Source organism: Cyprinodon variegatus, unplaced genomic scaffold (assembly GCF_000732505.1).
Source record: "Cyprinodon variegatus isolate N-32 unplaced genomic scaffold, C_variegatus-1.0 Scaffold285, whole genome shotgun sequence".
NCBI lineage: Eukaryota > Metazoa > Chordata > Actinopteri > Cyprinodontiformes > Cyprinodontidae > Cyprinodon > Cyprinodon variegatus.
In genome coordinates, this window is record NW_015150738.1 from 286,603 (window position 1) to 302,429 (window position 15,827).

Consider the following 15,827-nt stretch of genomic DNA (forward strand, 5'->3'; position numbering starts at 1 on the left):
TGTATCATCATCAAAAATGAAACAAATAAGCACTAAGATCAATAAACCCCTTATCTAAAATTCTAAAAAGCTTAGGCAAAGACATGTTGATCCTTTCATGGAATACCTATGTGAGAAAAAATGTCACTGCCATTCATGAAGAGCTGTTGATAATGATTAAGGATACTTTGTTGGTGCATATTGAGGTGCATAGGAATCTACTTGTTTTAATTCTATTTTCTGAATGTTTTGGACGTACAATAAAATGAAACAAGAACAATAGTTCTCATTGATAAGAAAGAACAGGAAAAGTTTGTATTCTAAAACAAAGGTCAAATAACCACTATTTTAGAAAAGAAAACATTCAAACCGGACAACTAGAAAGGCTTTAAAATTTGTATAAATACCTCTGGAAAACAATTGTGCTTACCTTTGGTATAATTTGATCATTTTCCACAAAACTGGAATTGAAATGATGCACAATGCTTTTATTTGCTATGAAAGATCCAGTTTGTGCTCATTTGAATTGTAAGAGAAAATCTTTAACTGTGTGACTAAATGATTTGCCAGCATCTAGTTTTCCAAGTCACATAAACTTTCCTGCAGTCCTCCACAATGTTTGGCCCTTAGGTAAACGTAGTGTAGAACCTGCATCTCAAAGTACACACTGCTACGCAGCAGTTGTAGCAGGGACCACCGAGGCCAGTGGAAAGTGGCACGAGAAAGGAAAAGCTGGCTCAGAGCCACTGACGTCATCTAAGTAAATCTGCTCCAGTATTGCTGCCATAAAATGAATGCCAGCTACCACATGCACTTTGACCCTTTCAACCACCCCAGTTAAGAGTATCATTCATCTTTTTGGCTCTTTGCACATATAACACTGTGGTATAATCAGTCTGTCTGCTGTTTTAAAGCAACACTGGTGAAATGATGTGAATCTGATTCATGTAGTTAACACAGACAGGCACACGTGACAGCTAAGGATTAAAGAGCAGTTTAGTTCCAGGTGATTAGCTTCTAATGTTAAGCCAACAACTAGATAATCATTTAGTTATCAGATCAAATCTTGCCAAGTTTGTTGAATTTTGAAAATAGTGAATCACAGCTAAAATGTGCCCAATGTTAGTATGAATTAATATATTTCAAAATATTAATATTGATATAATTGGTGCACTCATTAAAAAAATGAGCATAAAGAAATATTTAGAGCAAAGTTTTTTGACCTTGCAAAAATGACTTAGATATAACTTTTGATAACTGGTGATGATTTTTACCATGGTAATTTTTTTCCACTCGATACAGTATTTTAACATCCATTGTAATTGAAATACGCTTTGGTGTTCAGCTCCAATAATCTATTTTTTGATTTAATTCAAAGCTAATATATTACAGGAAACTGCAGTTATCCTACATGTACAGTTTGTATTATTTAGTTTTTAATTAAAAATGAAGTAAAATCCAAATGTAACAAACAGGGATTGCAGGTCAAACCATGGATAAAATTTAAAGTTGTTTATAGCCGACCAATTCCTTGGGCTTCTGATGGAAAACCATGTTAAAGTGAGCACTTTTGATGTGGTGGGGCTTTTAGTTAAAGGCTTTACATATACAGCTGAATCTACTAACTTTCTTGTGTTGCTTTAAATAAAACATAGAGTGGCTGTGCCTCTGCTGCTGTTTGAAGTTATCCTACTGTAATGCTAAGGCGTTGCATTGTTTAAAATGTGGCATTTGTTATTTACAACAAGTTTCAGCTCCACAACCTCTCATTAGAACTTTTTTAATACTTCAAAGTTGTTTTAATTCCAGGTATGTTATTAACCATCTGGTATTACAGTTTTGCAAAACATCTATATACACGTATAGTATATACTCCCATTATTCATTTTATGAGTCAGTTTATGAAACAAATACAAACATTTCAAGGTTTTAGTTGCAATGAAAGCAGGAAATCTGGGCTTTAACAGCTTCCTTTTAAGCGCTGACCATAGACGCAGTAGCAGTGCTCAGCTTCCTCACGGTGAAAGAACTTGATCTCAACAAAAGAGAAGAGTTGCTTAAATTAAGGAAACTGTATATTTTGTGGTTTGTTGTCATGAATAATTGTTGTCTCAAAACTGCTATACTCCCCCGGTAACTTGTTTGGCCGTTTTTTTTCGCACAAGCTTTTATCAGAGGCTGCTGTGCTGTTATCGTTGCTGACATAAATACGGGTTGTTGTTTTTCTGCCTTGAAGGGGTCTTAGGATAATTAAAAAGGCACAGATGCAGATGAAGGAAAGCTTCTAACAGGAGTACAGTGACTCCCTAGTTTGTAAGTTTGTCATCTCTTCTAGCTCTCTGCAGTTTGTTGCTGTGCCATCCAAACCCTCTTTTCTGTTTCTATGGAAAATTGGCCAAGGATTTTGAAATGATCAACAAGTATCTTTGATATATATTGTCACTATCACTATCTACTGTAACAAACATAATTCTTCTAGAGCACATAGGGCAAATATTGCTTTTGAACAGTTACAGATATGAAAATTAAATATAAAAACATTTCCAAATAATCTACTGTCACCAGATTTTTAAAACCCGCCACCTGTTAATATTCATATTGTTACATCAAATCAATAGGTAATTTAAGAAATGCATTAAAAGTGTAATGCTGTTTAATATTGCAAAACAGGAATACAGATAAACACAACCTGGGTACCCCTTCATGTTTTATCACAGTAAGTCTGATTTGGCTCATAATAAGAGATAAAGTTGGTCACAAGTAATGAAATCCTTAAAAATAAAGGAAAGTTAAAGATGGTGCATACAGTGCTATTAAAACACACTTTCCCTTTACATATTTGTTTTGTTTCTCTTCCTGAAAAGTTTTTCCTATTATCAAACACTAATTGTGCCTAGTAGTGGTAGCTAGATTGGTCCAAAATATTGATACTAAGGGGAGTGGTGGCTTAGTGTTTAGGACATAGAGCTTGGAATCCTGAGGTTCTGAATTTGAGCCCCACACCAACAGACTGCCACTCTGAGGAAGACCCTTGACCCCACACTGCTCTCTGGGCGCCGAACAATGGCAGCCCACTGCTCCCCAAAGGGATGGGTTAAATGCAGAAAGTAAAGTTCGTTGCTTTGTACTTGTGACAGTGTAATGACAATAAAAACTGATATTCTAGTTTCAGGTTTACTTTGTATGAACTGCTGCTGTTTATTGAATAGTACAACAGCCAGGTCATGGATGATTATTTTTATCCATCCATCTTTTTTCCAGCAGGGTCACAGTGTGGCTGGTGTCCACCTCCAGCAGTCTATGGGGGTAAATGGCTTGTTATACTCCTGCATCAGTGTGTTGCAGTGACCTTGTCGCGGGTATGACGCAGACATTTTTGATTCTGATTCTGATTCTGATTTTTGATTTATGCTCAATATTGAAGTATGTTCTGCGCTATGTTTATTCCACGCCACAATGCAAGAGGGACAATCACAAACTAGCTGGGGGTCTAGATACGGCCGAGGCGGTGAGGAAATGGAGGCAAGTTTGTTAGACAATGAAGGGACATGAGGGCGAAAAAGAGCGGGGATCCAGGTGGTCCCAGTGTTCTCGCACACCCCACTCTTCTAGCCGGTCCATCTTCACTAGTCATTCTCCTCAACCGCGGTCATACAAACAAAACAAGCCGCTAAGGTACCAAACAGGAAATACACATAGTATAGAGCGGATGTAGATTTGGCACATCAGATACCTCCTGTCTGCGGTCAACTACAATTTCGGAGAGGTGCAGAAGAGTGTCTGCGGAGGGGGCGGGGACGTCTCTTGAGTTCACTGAATTGTCCCAGTACACTATCACAGTTAGTGGCATCTCTCAGATTATTTTCTCTGATGTGCTGGATTCAAGCAAGCCCTGAAGACACCGAATCCAATTTTTGCATTCGATCAGACAGAAAATCGTGTCGGACGAGGTCGTAGTGTTTAATAGCAGGCTACTTGATCCATAATAGAAGTTTAGGAGGACATAAAATGAATATAGTAAAATAGTGATCCTCTTTATGCCTCATAACAAAAAAAATAGGGCAGATAATGCATGTAAGAGCAGCTCTCTCCCCTCTTTATGAAAAAAACCCCCAAAAAACTTAGAATTCCATAAACTACACAGATTTCTCTCTGAGAATCACCTATTACTACCTCAGCCCGCATATAAACCGCCCCACAGCCTTTATTGCGTAGAACAAACAAAGTTCCCATTATGTTTTAATATAGGTTAACAAAAAGTTTCTATCTGTTTTGGTTAGAGACTGGTTAAGTGGGGGTTTGCTTTACAGCTGTGCCGGTGTTTTTTATTATTTAATTTTTTTATTTTTAATACATTTTCATATTCTGTTCAAGTCAAATATGGGGAATTGTTTTAATTTGTGTGTAGCACAGAGACAAAAGTGAAAAAAATCTGCACAGATCTGCTCACCCTGCCTAGTCGGAGCCTCTCTATACGCAGTCAGTGTGACGAGATAAAAACAGATCAGATATTAAACAGTCGTACTCAACCAGTGTGTTCAGGCTTTAGAGGTGGGGGCTTTCATCACCATAATCATCAGCTTAAGTGGGAAAGTAGCTGGCAACAAATCTGTCTTTTGAAAACTGATTTTTTTTTTTTCAATATGTGAATAATAAGGCTCCTTTTCAACCGAAGGTGGGAGAATTTCTCTATTTTAACCTCTACCTGAATCTTGTCCACATAAGGATCATACCTGCCATCTTTGCTAAGTGCTGTTGCACTGATATTGGGCTAGTGGTTAGAGCAGTGCGTTTCTGCTCTGAGCAGGTTGCACTCTGGGTCTCTGAGCAAGACCCTTAACCCCACACTGCGCCCCGGGTGCTGCACAGCTTCAGCCCTCTGCTCCCCAACGGGATGCGTTACATGCAGAGGTAAATTACTCCAATGTGATATCAATAAAATTCAATTATTAAACTATTATTCAATATCTTTAAGATGCCTAGCTAAATCCATCCTGATCTCTTAAAAACTTAATTTAATTTAGACGTTCACTTCTGCTTTTGCATATATAAAAAATTTTGCTCCTTATTTCAGATCTTAGTTTTTCAGACTCATGTTGCATATTTTTAGTAGAGTTAAATGCAATCAAAAATAACTGAACTGAACTGATTTAATCATTCCACAGTCCACAAAATTCAGTAACCCAGTACTACTCTTCAGGTTTAATCCCCTGATTCTGTATTTGACCACCTGCCATTTTTTTCCTCGACTTAAACATAGTAAGGGGGTAAAGAAATGTCCTATATTTTCTTCATTGTCGCAGTTCAGTAGCCTTTATTTTCTCCCGATAAAGAAAATGTTGGTATTGAACCATCCATTCATACCATTCAGGTAAAAAAATACCATCATAATAATTGATTACAATTTTCCATAGTTATCCCTGTCTCATGTTCATAGCATGAATAAGTGATCTATTTACTAAATGGATTTTGCAAAATTTCCAATGCTAAACATAGTCTTGGTAAGACACATTTTAACTGAAGATTTTATACGGTAAATGCTCTTCTTGGAGGAAAAAAAAATGACAGCTTACAGAAAACAATGATAAAAGAGAGATACAAGGGAATACATGATGGCTAGAGAAGCAGAAGAAAATAGAAGAAAGTCAATGGGAATTGGCAGCAGCAAATGCAAATAGTGGCCTTCTCGCTCGTCACTGTGATTTGTTTTTGTCATGCCCGTTCGCACGCGTCCTGAACGAGCAGCAGCCTGCCCCAGGCCTACTCTGCTCTCATAACTGTCAGGAGATCCTTTATCTGACAGACCTTTATTTACAGCTTTAATTTCCTGAGCTTTATGTGTTCCCCTCACACTCCACGCCACCATGACATGGGCTCACACCGCCTGGAATGCACTGCAAATTTTTGATAGGCAAATGCCGCCTCAGCTGTCATTACGTTTTTTGTTTGAATGGTAAATTGTCTTGTTTTATATAGTCTAATATTACAGTCGGAGCAGGGATATGTTTTCTAAATGGAAGATTCTATCACGCAGATGTATATATATTAGATTTTTCTTTGTTGCCATGACTTGAAGACCTTTAGCTATGTCTGTTTGCTGGTCTACCAGTGTCTCTTTCTATTGTCTAGATCTGGCTGTTGTTGTTACCGTTTCTCATGCTGAGACAGGTACAGAGGGCTGCTTTGACAGACCCTGTAAATCAATCTAAGGCAAAGATTGATCCTGCAGTTGGCCGATGGTTGCTGGGTAGTTAGATACAGGTCTCATGTTTGAGAGAGATGATATCAGACAGAGTCATGGCACATCGCCTGTCAGTTCAAAGAGGCATGAAATAAGCACCAAGCTATTGTGGATAACATAGGCAGCATAAGTGAGCTTTATAGTCTACTGGACTTGGAAACTTTGTTGGCTAAACTATTTGTTCTTTGAAACATTTGGGAAAATGTAAAACAGAGGAATGTTTTAATTCCTAAAGTAGTTTAATAGTTTTTGAAATTGATTCTTTTTGATCACGCAATCCATTATATCTGAGGATTATTTTAACCCGTATTAAACAGTTGTTGCTTGCCTTAACTTTACCTTCATATTACATGAATTCAGTGAATATTTCTATGCTTTTACTTTATTTTCCAATAAACTGTATCTGAAGGTCCTCAAAGATCTATTGTAAAAGGTTGCATTCCATAAACAAGTAATTCTCAAGGTAATTCATTAGTTTTTCCATGATAAAAAGTGGAATTTTAACCCTTTTGTTACTTATTAATGTCCATAGTTGGTTACTGACATAAAAAGGGATAATTCTGACATTGCTGTCATAATTATGCAAAGGACAGGATATGTCTTTACAACATGTTAAAAATGTCGAGTTTTGAAATCACACAGTAATTACAGTTTCGCACACTGTGGCCTTAGCTTGTGTGGGCCATTATGGGGTGCACAAAAGTCATTCACAGAATCATTATTGCACCCTCTGAGATAACAGCACAAAAGAACTCCACATGGAAAATTACATTTGAGACCTCTCATCTGCTATTTCATTACCCTGCTCTGTCTGATGGGTGAAATGGCTTCTCTTAATTTAAGGAGTTGGATTCCAGCTTGGTGAGTGGTTTATGTAATCTCACGGTAAGTGTAATTTCCTATAATTCCATGTCACACCTACTACTCTGCTTAGCTACCGCATTCAGTTCTCACATTGCTTTCCATCCTTTACCACCGCGTCTTACAAATAAGGCCATTTCTATGGTGTGTAGCTTGCAAAGACAGAAGTATGCAATTATTTTTCAAGCAACAAGTGTTTCTATGGGCGACATTCATACCTTCCTTTGACAGATGTAATTAGCCTGCAAATTCTGCAGCTCTAAGAAACCATTTGTTTTGAAAATGGCCAGGTTATTTACATGTTTAACAAACCAGCAGCATCTTGTTTATACAATTTCTGTGAATCTATTTGATACAAAATAAAGAAAAAGAAAAACCCCTACATAAGTTTTGTCTAAATAAAGTCTGAGTTTGGACAAGAAATCAACAAACATTACCATGCAGGTAAAAAACGGCAGTAATGTCATCAGCAAACCACAACATGTAATATTTTGGTCATTGATTTCTTTTTCTGAACCTTCAGTGTATTGCAAAAAATATTTTTTTAAATGCTACCATAATGAAAATAAAAAACTTAGTTTTTTTTATATTTGAATAGCAGTCTGAAATTTTGGTTGGAGAACTCTTTAAATCTTTAGGACTCAGCCAGTCATCATGTGAGTCATGTGACTGTGCTTATCCATTGCAAATGCACTGATTTCTTATGATGCTATTTTGTAAGTTACGATGTGAAAGCAGACTGCCGACCTAGAACTAAGGTAAGAGAACAAACAGGAGGTGCTTTTATCGTAATTAAACCCAATACCACTAGAAACAATCTTGCAAGTTTTATCCTGCGTCATATAGTTAATAGAATTTAAAAACATGGCTAAAACAGTGCAATTTCTTTTTCAAAGCTGTCTTGGTACATTTTCTTTGATGCAAGGAGAAAAGCTACAACTTTATGTAAAATAACTTAAAATTTACTATTTTTGTAATTGAAAGGTGAAATTGGAGTTGATGGAGTCAATTTAAAACTATTATTTTGGTAAATAAGGACTTCTTTTTTATACTGATGAAAGTAATGACAGATCAATCTAGACTTACAAAGATGATCAAAATATACAATTTACACATGCCCTAAAAAGTTTTTATTGCTAAGGATGACCTAAAGTTAACTTCTTTCTTACTTACTTGTTTCAAATATTCTATGACTATTTAAAGATTTGAAAATAATGAGTTAGTATGAGAATGCATCTATCTGTTTAAAGCCCAACCTATCTCTCTGCTTGTTGTGATCAGGAGTAAAGTTCAGGATTTTTCTGGGATGAAAGGTGCAGATCTAGAGAGTCCCAGGCTTTTATTTGTTAAAATGGGAATGTTTCCCCTCCCTCATCGGTTTCTTAGTTCTGCAGCGTCAGCAGACTGCACACAAAAACGGAATTCAGTAAAAGCTCCCCCTGCTCTCTGGGAGTCCCCCCCACCCCGCACCCCCAACAGCTTGTTCCCATCCCCCCCCTTCCCCCTTCCCCTGACATGTTGGAAGAAACATATGCTACTATTCCTGCTTCCTGACAGCTTGTGCTGCTTCAATGGGATTTTGCTCAGAGAGAAAGCCGTTGTTTTGGAAACGGGAGAAATTGAGAACAGAAGCTGAAGTCATTGGACTGATATAAAATGGACTAAATAGTTTTTAATTTTACGGATAAAGGTGAAGCTGTTTTAAATCTGGTACAGCGTTTTTTTAAAGGTAGACACTACAAAACCATGTACAAGTTGTGATGGTAAAATCAAATCTCTGTATTAAAACGCTGTTGGTGTTTTTTTACTAAGTGTAAAAACCTAGTTAATTTAGTCCCCGTATTACTCATTTAGATGTTTAACTGCTCACAGACCAATAAGCAATCATCTATGTTGTATGCTTAGGTAGAAAATAGACGAGAAGGCTAAATAACATGTCAGTTTGCACAGTTTGTATGTACTGAAAACAAATAAGATACAGACGGCTACATTGATTTGAAATTTGCTGTGGTAACAAGTATGGATAATTCAACTAGTACTCCCTCAAGACTGCGCTGAAGTAATTCATTGGTTCCTGAGCACTTCTTAAATGACACAGGTGTAAAAAAACAAAAAAAAAAAACAGGTCAGAGAATTTGCTTTTTCGGAACATTATATTAGTTTTCATTAAGGTCCAAGTCCTGATTTTGCTTTTAGTTCCTAGTTATTCATTCAGAAATTTGTTCTCATGCTCTGGTTTTGAAATGAACATCTTAGCCCCTGAGTGTTTTGGAAAGCGATATTGGCATAACTGTTAGGGCTGCAAATGATGATTATTTTGCTAATTGATTAATCTTCTGACCATTTTTTCAATAAAGATTAATGGTTAAATTTAAAAAATGGCTAAATAATATATATATATATATATATATATATATATATATATATACAGTTATAATTGATCTACATGGGTTGCTTTTCCAGCACATGTTATGTTCTAGAGTAAATACTGTAGCAGAAATTTTTTTTATTATGAAGTCAATTGACAATTATTTAAATAACCAATTAACTAGGAATAATCTTATTATTCCGGCCTTAGCTGTTATTATTCTTCAGCAACAGGTTAGTTTGCCTTAAAAAAAAAAAACTATGGAAAAATGCCAGTGCTAATTGTTATTGAAGTTAATCTTTTTAACCAAAATGAACTTGACATCCATTGACAACCAGGAATTAATAAATGAAAGGCTCTCAGTTTATTCCACTTGTTTTACTATAAATATCTGCCTTTTGGGGCTGTATCAACAACAGATGGAGTAAATTCCTATAAAGAACTGGAAAAAATCTGTTAAAAGAACAAACACCAATAAAACGTTAACACCACTAACCAATTAAATGATGCAGTGATATCAGAATGCTGTGAGGAAATGTATGTGTCAGAATCAAGGTTTGTTATAAAGAATTGGAAATGGGGACAAATAAGCTTTAAGACTAACAAAGAAGATTAATCAGAATGTGGTCCTACAAGCAGTCCAAGAAACAAAGCAGACAGAAACATTAAAAAAAGAAATATCAGGCTCTGGGCTTTTAAACAACCCCTTGTACTGTAGGCCCACATATATCTTTAATTAATGTATGTATGAGTCCCGATAGTGTACTTCAACTTATTCTGGCATAAACAGAACAAGCAATGTTGTAAACACGGCTAGATTAATGGCGAAGACAATCTTAGCAGACTTAGCAATAGCAGCTTGGATAAAAAAAAAAAAAAAAGAAAATGTAACATGTTTATAAGGGCTATCAGTAAATGTGTCGTCCAGGTTTGTGAGAGAGAAGAAGATAAAGTCTAATAAAAAAAAGAGCAAGCTTATGCTACTGTTCAAATAGTTTGTAGAGATAAAACTGAAGCCTTAAGTCCACAATAGCCTTAACTAATGCTTGATTGCGTCCTGCTATGAACCGAACATGTTTTAAGCATCAAAACAAAGCAAAACATTTTCTTTTATCCAAACTTAGTTTTCCGTGGTCATACATAACTGTCAACTGTTCTGAATAACAATGGAGCATGTCCGATGGGGCAATGAGTTGCATATCTGTTGGTATGCTCATGCATTGCAATACATGAGCAAAGTTTTCCTATCATGGATTTTTGATAGCTTTTCAAAGGCTCCAGGCTTTAGAGAAGCTGGGAGCTTTTTAAAGCCTGAGTAGCGTTTTGATACACATTCAACCGGGTAATTTGACTTTCCACAAGCTTCTCTGCCTAGTCAGAGGTAGTTCTTCAGAAACTTTCCTTGGGATTGTTGAAAGGGCAGGAGGTGCTCAGCAAGATTTCATACAGTGCTTTGTGCCAGAAGCATTTGCACTTACTGGAAAAGGTGATTGTACAGATTTGTTTTTATAAATTAAATTATAACAAAAATGTTTTAAAATGTTTTTAATAAAAAAAATAGTCCTCAAAACATCGTCTGTCAGGTCAGTTTATCAAACATTAGCCTTTTCTGAAATCTGCTGAGAAATCAGGGAGTTTGTCTCTGTGTGGCCTTGTGATGGACTGGTGACCTGTCCAGGGTGTACCCCGCTTCTTGTCCACAGACAGCTGGAGATAGGCACCAGCACCTCCTGTTACCCCAATTATAAGCGTGAGGGTAAATTGATGGAATGGATAGATCTTTTTATTTTGCCTAAAATTGTTGACAGTGAGTGTTGAGGCTGATGAATTCCCTTGGATTCTTACCCATCTAAAACAATCCCAGGAAGAGAGGCTTATTCCTTTATTTTCAAGCAGTGAGGAAACCACTTCATTGACGTAACCAGAGACAATATCTCTTTTGGGGAATCTATGATCTGATTCTTTCTATAGTAGAGTACATATATCAGATACACTGAAGACTGTACTTTACTTTGGATACAAGGTTTCTACGTTTTTCGCAGTACATGTGTCCTCAATACAGTTTACGGCTAAAGTAATGCTGAAGAAATTCAATTAAAAGTTGTTCTTTAGTTTTCTCTGCTCCACTCTTTTCTTTCTCCTTTCTTTTTGGCATATTTTGTAACTGTGCCTACTCTGTTTTTTCTTCTTCTTTTTTTCTTATGGGAGGGGAGTATTTATATCTCCCCTTAATATACACAAGATCATATTGACCTACAGTCGGAAGTTGTACCGAACCACCTGCAGGAGTGGCTAAGCACCAGCTGAAGAATGTCTGCGTTTTTATAGGGTAGCAAAAAAATACTCTGACCATCAGTTCGGTTGGACAGACCAGCAGTTTGCTTCCGAACTTCCCAATGGCCTGTTGCACTGAAATGTGTAGGAGGGACTCTGACCCTTTACAACAGACTTATTGAAGATATGTAGCATAATGCTGCAAACAATAAAAGATCTAAACATTTTCAAGAAGTACAGTCTGCTTTGTTACATCTTATAGACAACGTTAAAGTTCCATGTCCAAGCCAGTTTGTTGAAGAGGTAAACACTAAGGTATTTATACTCATAAAACTTCTCCACCTATTCACTCACAATGCAAATAGTGTTATTTGACTTCTGTTTTTATTGAATTGTTAATCATATGCTTTGTATGTCATATAGATTGGTGATTTGTTTTCATACCATATCACATTGTAATTCAATAACTAACTATAATTAGCCTCTTGTCCATCTATGATACAACCGAGTAGCTCAGAGGTAAAAACACCTTTTCATACACTAGAGGTCTGAGGAGTGAAAAGGAATGGTGAGAGTTTATTCCCCTGTGCACCTACTATGATGTCGATTTCCTGGTTAGGTCTAACCAGCTGTTGTGTGAGTTGGGTAATCATTGATTACAATTCTTAAGGCTGTGTATTTTAGACACAGGCGGAGGAGAGCAATTCAAAGAACTTGATCCTCTAACTACTGTCAGTTAACACATACTTGTTCAATTTTGGGGGGATCTTTAACATAAAAGCTATAGCATAGAGTTCATAGCATAAACTCTAAATTCTTTTCTTATTTTTGATTTTTCTCTTTTTTTAACTGGGAGGCTGAATATATCTGTATTTATATAATATTTTTTATTCTCTCTGTAAATCACCTTCTGACCCTTCTTATTCTGAGAAGGACACTATTTACAGTAGCTGAACTGTCCCTCCTTTGCAGGCTCTTAGTAACCTTTCAGTGTGCTTTCACATTTAGGATTTTCGGCATTATTATATAAAAACAAAAAACAAAAATCTTCCTCACCCATCACGGGCAGTCTTCTCCCCTTTTTTTCTATCAGAGGCCTGGGAGCTTGAGGGTTCTGTGTAGTACCTTTGCTGTTACTAGAACCGCACTCTTCTGGACCGAGGGTCACTGCCCTGAATGCCCCAATGACCACGGGTACCACTGATGTCTTGACCTTTCAGGTTTTCTCCTGCTCTGAACATGAACATGAGAAATACCAGGGGTTCTTCGCTGAGCCCCTGGTATTTCTCATGTTCCCTTTTCCTGATGTTGCAGTCACTTGGTATTGCTATGTCAACCACAACGGCTTTCCTCTGATTTTTGTCCATCACCATAATGACTTTGTACCATTCGGTCCGTCTGTATCTGGAAGTCCCACAGGATCTTGGCTTGGTCATTCTCTACTGTCTTTGGAGGTGTTTCCCATTTTGACCTTAGGGTTTCCAGCCCCTACTCTGCACAGATGTTCCGGTGTACTATTCCAGCCACTTGGTTATGACACTCCATGTTAGCTTTCCCTGCCAGCATCTTACACCCTGCAGTTATGTGCTGGATTATCTCAGGGGCATCTTTGCACAGTCTGCATCTGGGGGGGACTTTTAGAAACGGATAGGTTAAAGTTTTGGATGAAGACATTTGGTTCAAGACAGAGATGATGAGGCAGAGAGTTCTATGATCAGGACAGAAGATTAAGAATTTGAGTGTGTGAATTTGTGTGACAGGAAAGCTGTCAGTAGAAGTTGGATGGGATGTGTTTTCCTGGAGAAGGGAGAAGAGGATCTTGAACTTCGTCATAAGCTGAATCTGTTAAAGAATGTGTTAAGTCTAGACTGCCATCTTCCAAGGGTTCTTACCACCTCCTAATCGATCTCCTTCAAGTTAAGACCTTCAAATCACTTCTCTGTCATACAATTTCGACCACAGTGGTAAGTCTGTCAGAAACGATCATTCCCAGGAAAAACTTGGTCTCCAAATGAGAGTTAGTCATAAAATCTGCATGCTAATATGGACAGAAAGAACAAGGCTTAAAGAATAAGAGACAGTAAAAAACAACCAAATACAATCAGAAATATAGTTAATATCAACCACTAAGTAAATATTAACTGGGTTTATATTCCCTGTCAGGAAAATCCTCTTTAATCAATGATTTAATTTCTGATCAAAATCTGGATGTTATTGTTTAACAGAGACATGGTTACATGAATTAAATGAGACCTATTCTCATAGACTCAGCGCCTCTGAGTGTTATATGTTATAAGAGTGCAGATAGCAAAGGAAAGTTTGGGAGTGGACACTTTGTTTAAAGTTTCACTGAAGTGTGAAAAAAGTATTTCTAGGCAAATTCAACTCTTTTGAATATTTGGCTCTCCGGGTAAAGAGCCCAGTTCAAACCACGTTCTTGAGTATTTGCAGGCCTCCTCAGTTAAAAAAAAAAACATTTTATCTGGGTGATAGGTGTTGAATAAGACTTAACTATTTGGGTAGACTTCAACATTGATTTTGACAATCCTAAAGATAGAAGTAGAACAAAAACTATGTGATTATCTTAGAAACTTGCGCTCTTTGACAACATTGTCTAAACTTCTACATATTGAAGGCAAAGCACACATGTCAAAAACACTTATAACAAATTGTTCATTGATGTCAGCTGGAAATATGCAGTTCAGAAACGTAATGCCCAGGTTTTTAAAGGGCTAAAGACAGGAGTCTTGAAATATGGGAAAGATGGACAAATGCCTGCAGTAAATGTCATGAGTAGTTGAACACAGCTGTAATCAAAGGGAACTACTGATTGCTTGGTACAAAGGCACAAGCAGATCTTTCCCTTTTGTCATAAATACATTGTTTGCTTATGGTTGCTTGGGAAAGAAACATGATTTACTGAATTAGATATACAATGCACGTGGAAATGCACTGCATCCAAAATAGTGTGCTGGTCTGTGCTACAAATATTCATACACAGCTTGATTATATTTTCACCTTCGCATTTATGTACAATATTTACTCACCCTACAACTTACCAACATGACACTGTAGCCCTTAAGGCTGATTTATACTTCGAAACTAGGTCGTCTGCGTGTGTGTCGCAGTGAACGCAGGGACGTCCCCGCCCCCTCCGCAGACACTCTGCTGCCCCTCTCCCAAATTGTAGGTGACCGCAGACAGTGCCGCAGACAGGAGGTCTCTGATTGGTCAAATCTACATCCGCTCTACTCATGCGTATTTCCTGTTTGTTACCTTGATGTTTTGTTTGTATGACCACCATTGCGGAAAAACGTGAAGTTTGACCAGTTAGAAGAGCGAGGTGCGTGACAACGCTGGGACACTTTTTCCATCTGGATCCTCGCTCTTTTTTTGCCCTCGTGTCCCTCCGTTGTCGCACAAACTTTCCCCCACTTCCTTACTGCTTCGGTCGTATCTAGACCCACAGCTAATTTGTGATTGTCCCTCTTGCATTGTGGCATGGAATAACATAGCGCAGACCATGTTTCAAAATTGAGCATAAATCAAAAATGTCTGCGACAAGCTCACTGCTACACACAGCTGTGGCTGCATAACCTGCCCTTTATTGTTAATTGATAGAGATGACAATTTGCCTAGTGTATTTGCATCAGGTAAAATGCCTGAATAAAGTTGTCGGGTAATCTTGTGGTTCACTATGCCTAGAGTAAAACTGTCCTGGGTGTGTGGGAGAGTTGTTTACATAGGCTTGTTTTTCCATATAGGCAGAGTAATCCAACAGGTGGCTTCACATCAATTGCTTTCAGAGGTCTGATTATTTAGAAAAGAAATCATAGGATGAAATTTTAGTCATTTTTTGCTAAGGTATGTGCAATAGTCATCAATGATCTTTGTGTGGTCACTTTTTCCTTTATTTGATATTAAATCACAACAGCTCTAAAAATTGGGGGAATGCAAATAAAAATGATAGATGGGAAACAAACTCTAAACATAAAAATTGAAAATTTCTAATGAATGTTGAGCAAAAGAAAAACATTTTCAAAAAATTCCATTATGCATTTGCGGAATGTATGCACTATTAAAAATGTTGCTCCGAGAATGACA

At 37.2% G+C, this 15,827-nt stretch overlaps 1 protein-coding gene across 6 annotated transcripts in view; it reads left to right on the forward strand.

Annotated features, from left to right (window-relative positions):
• The window catches only part of tead1 (TEA domain family member 1 (SV40 transcriptional enhancer factor)), a 56,427-nt gene that overhangs the window by 4,174 nt on the left and 36,426 nt on the right, over positions 1 to 15,827 (forward strand). The window lies entirely within an intron of this gene.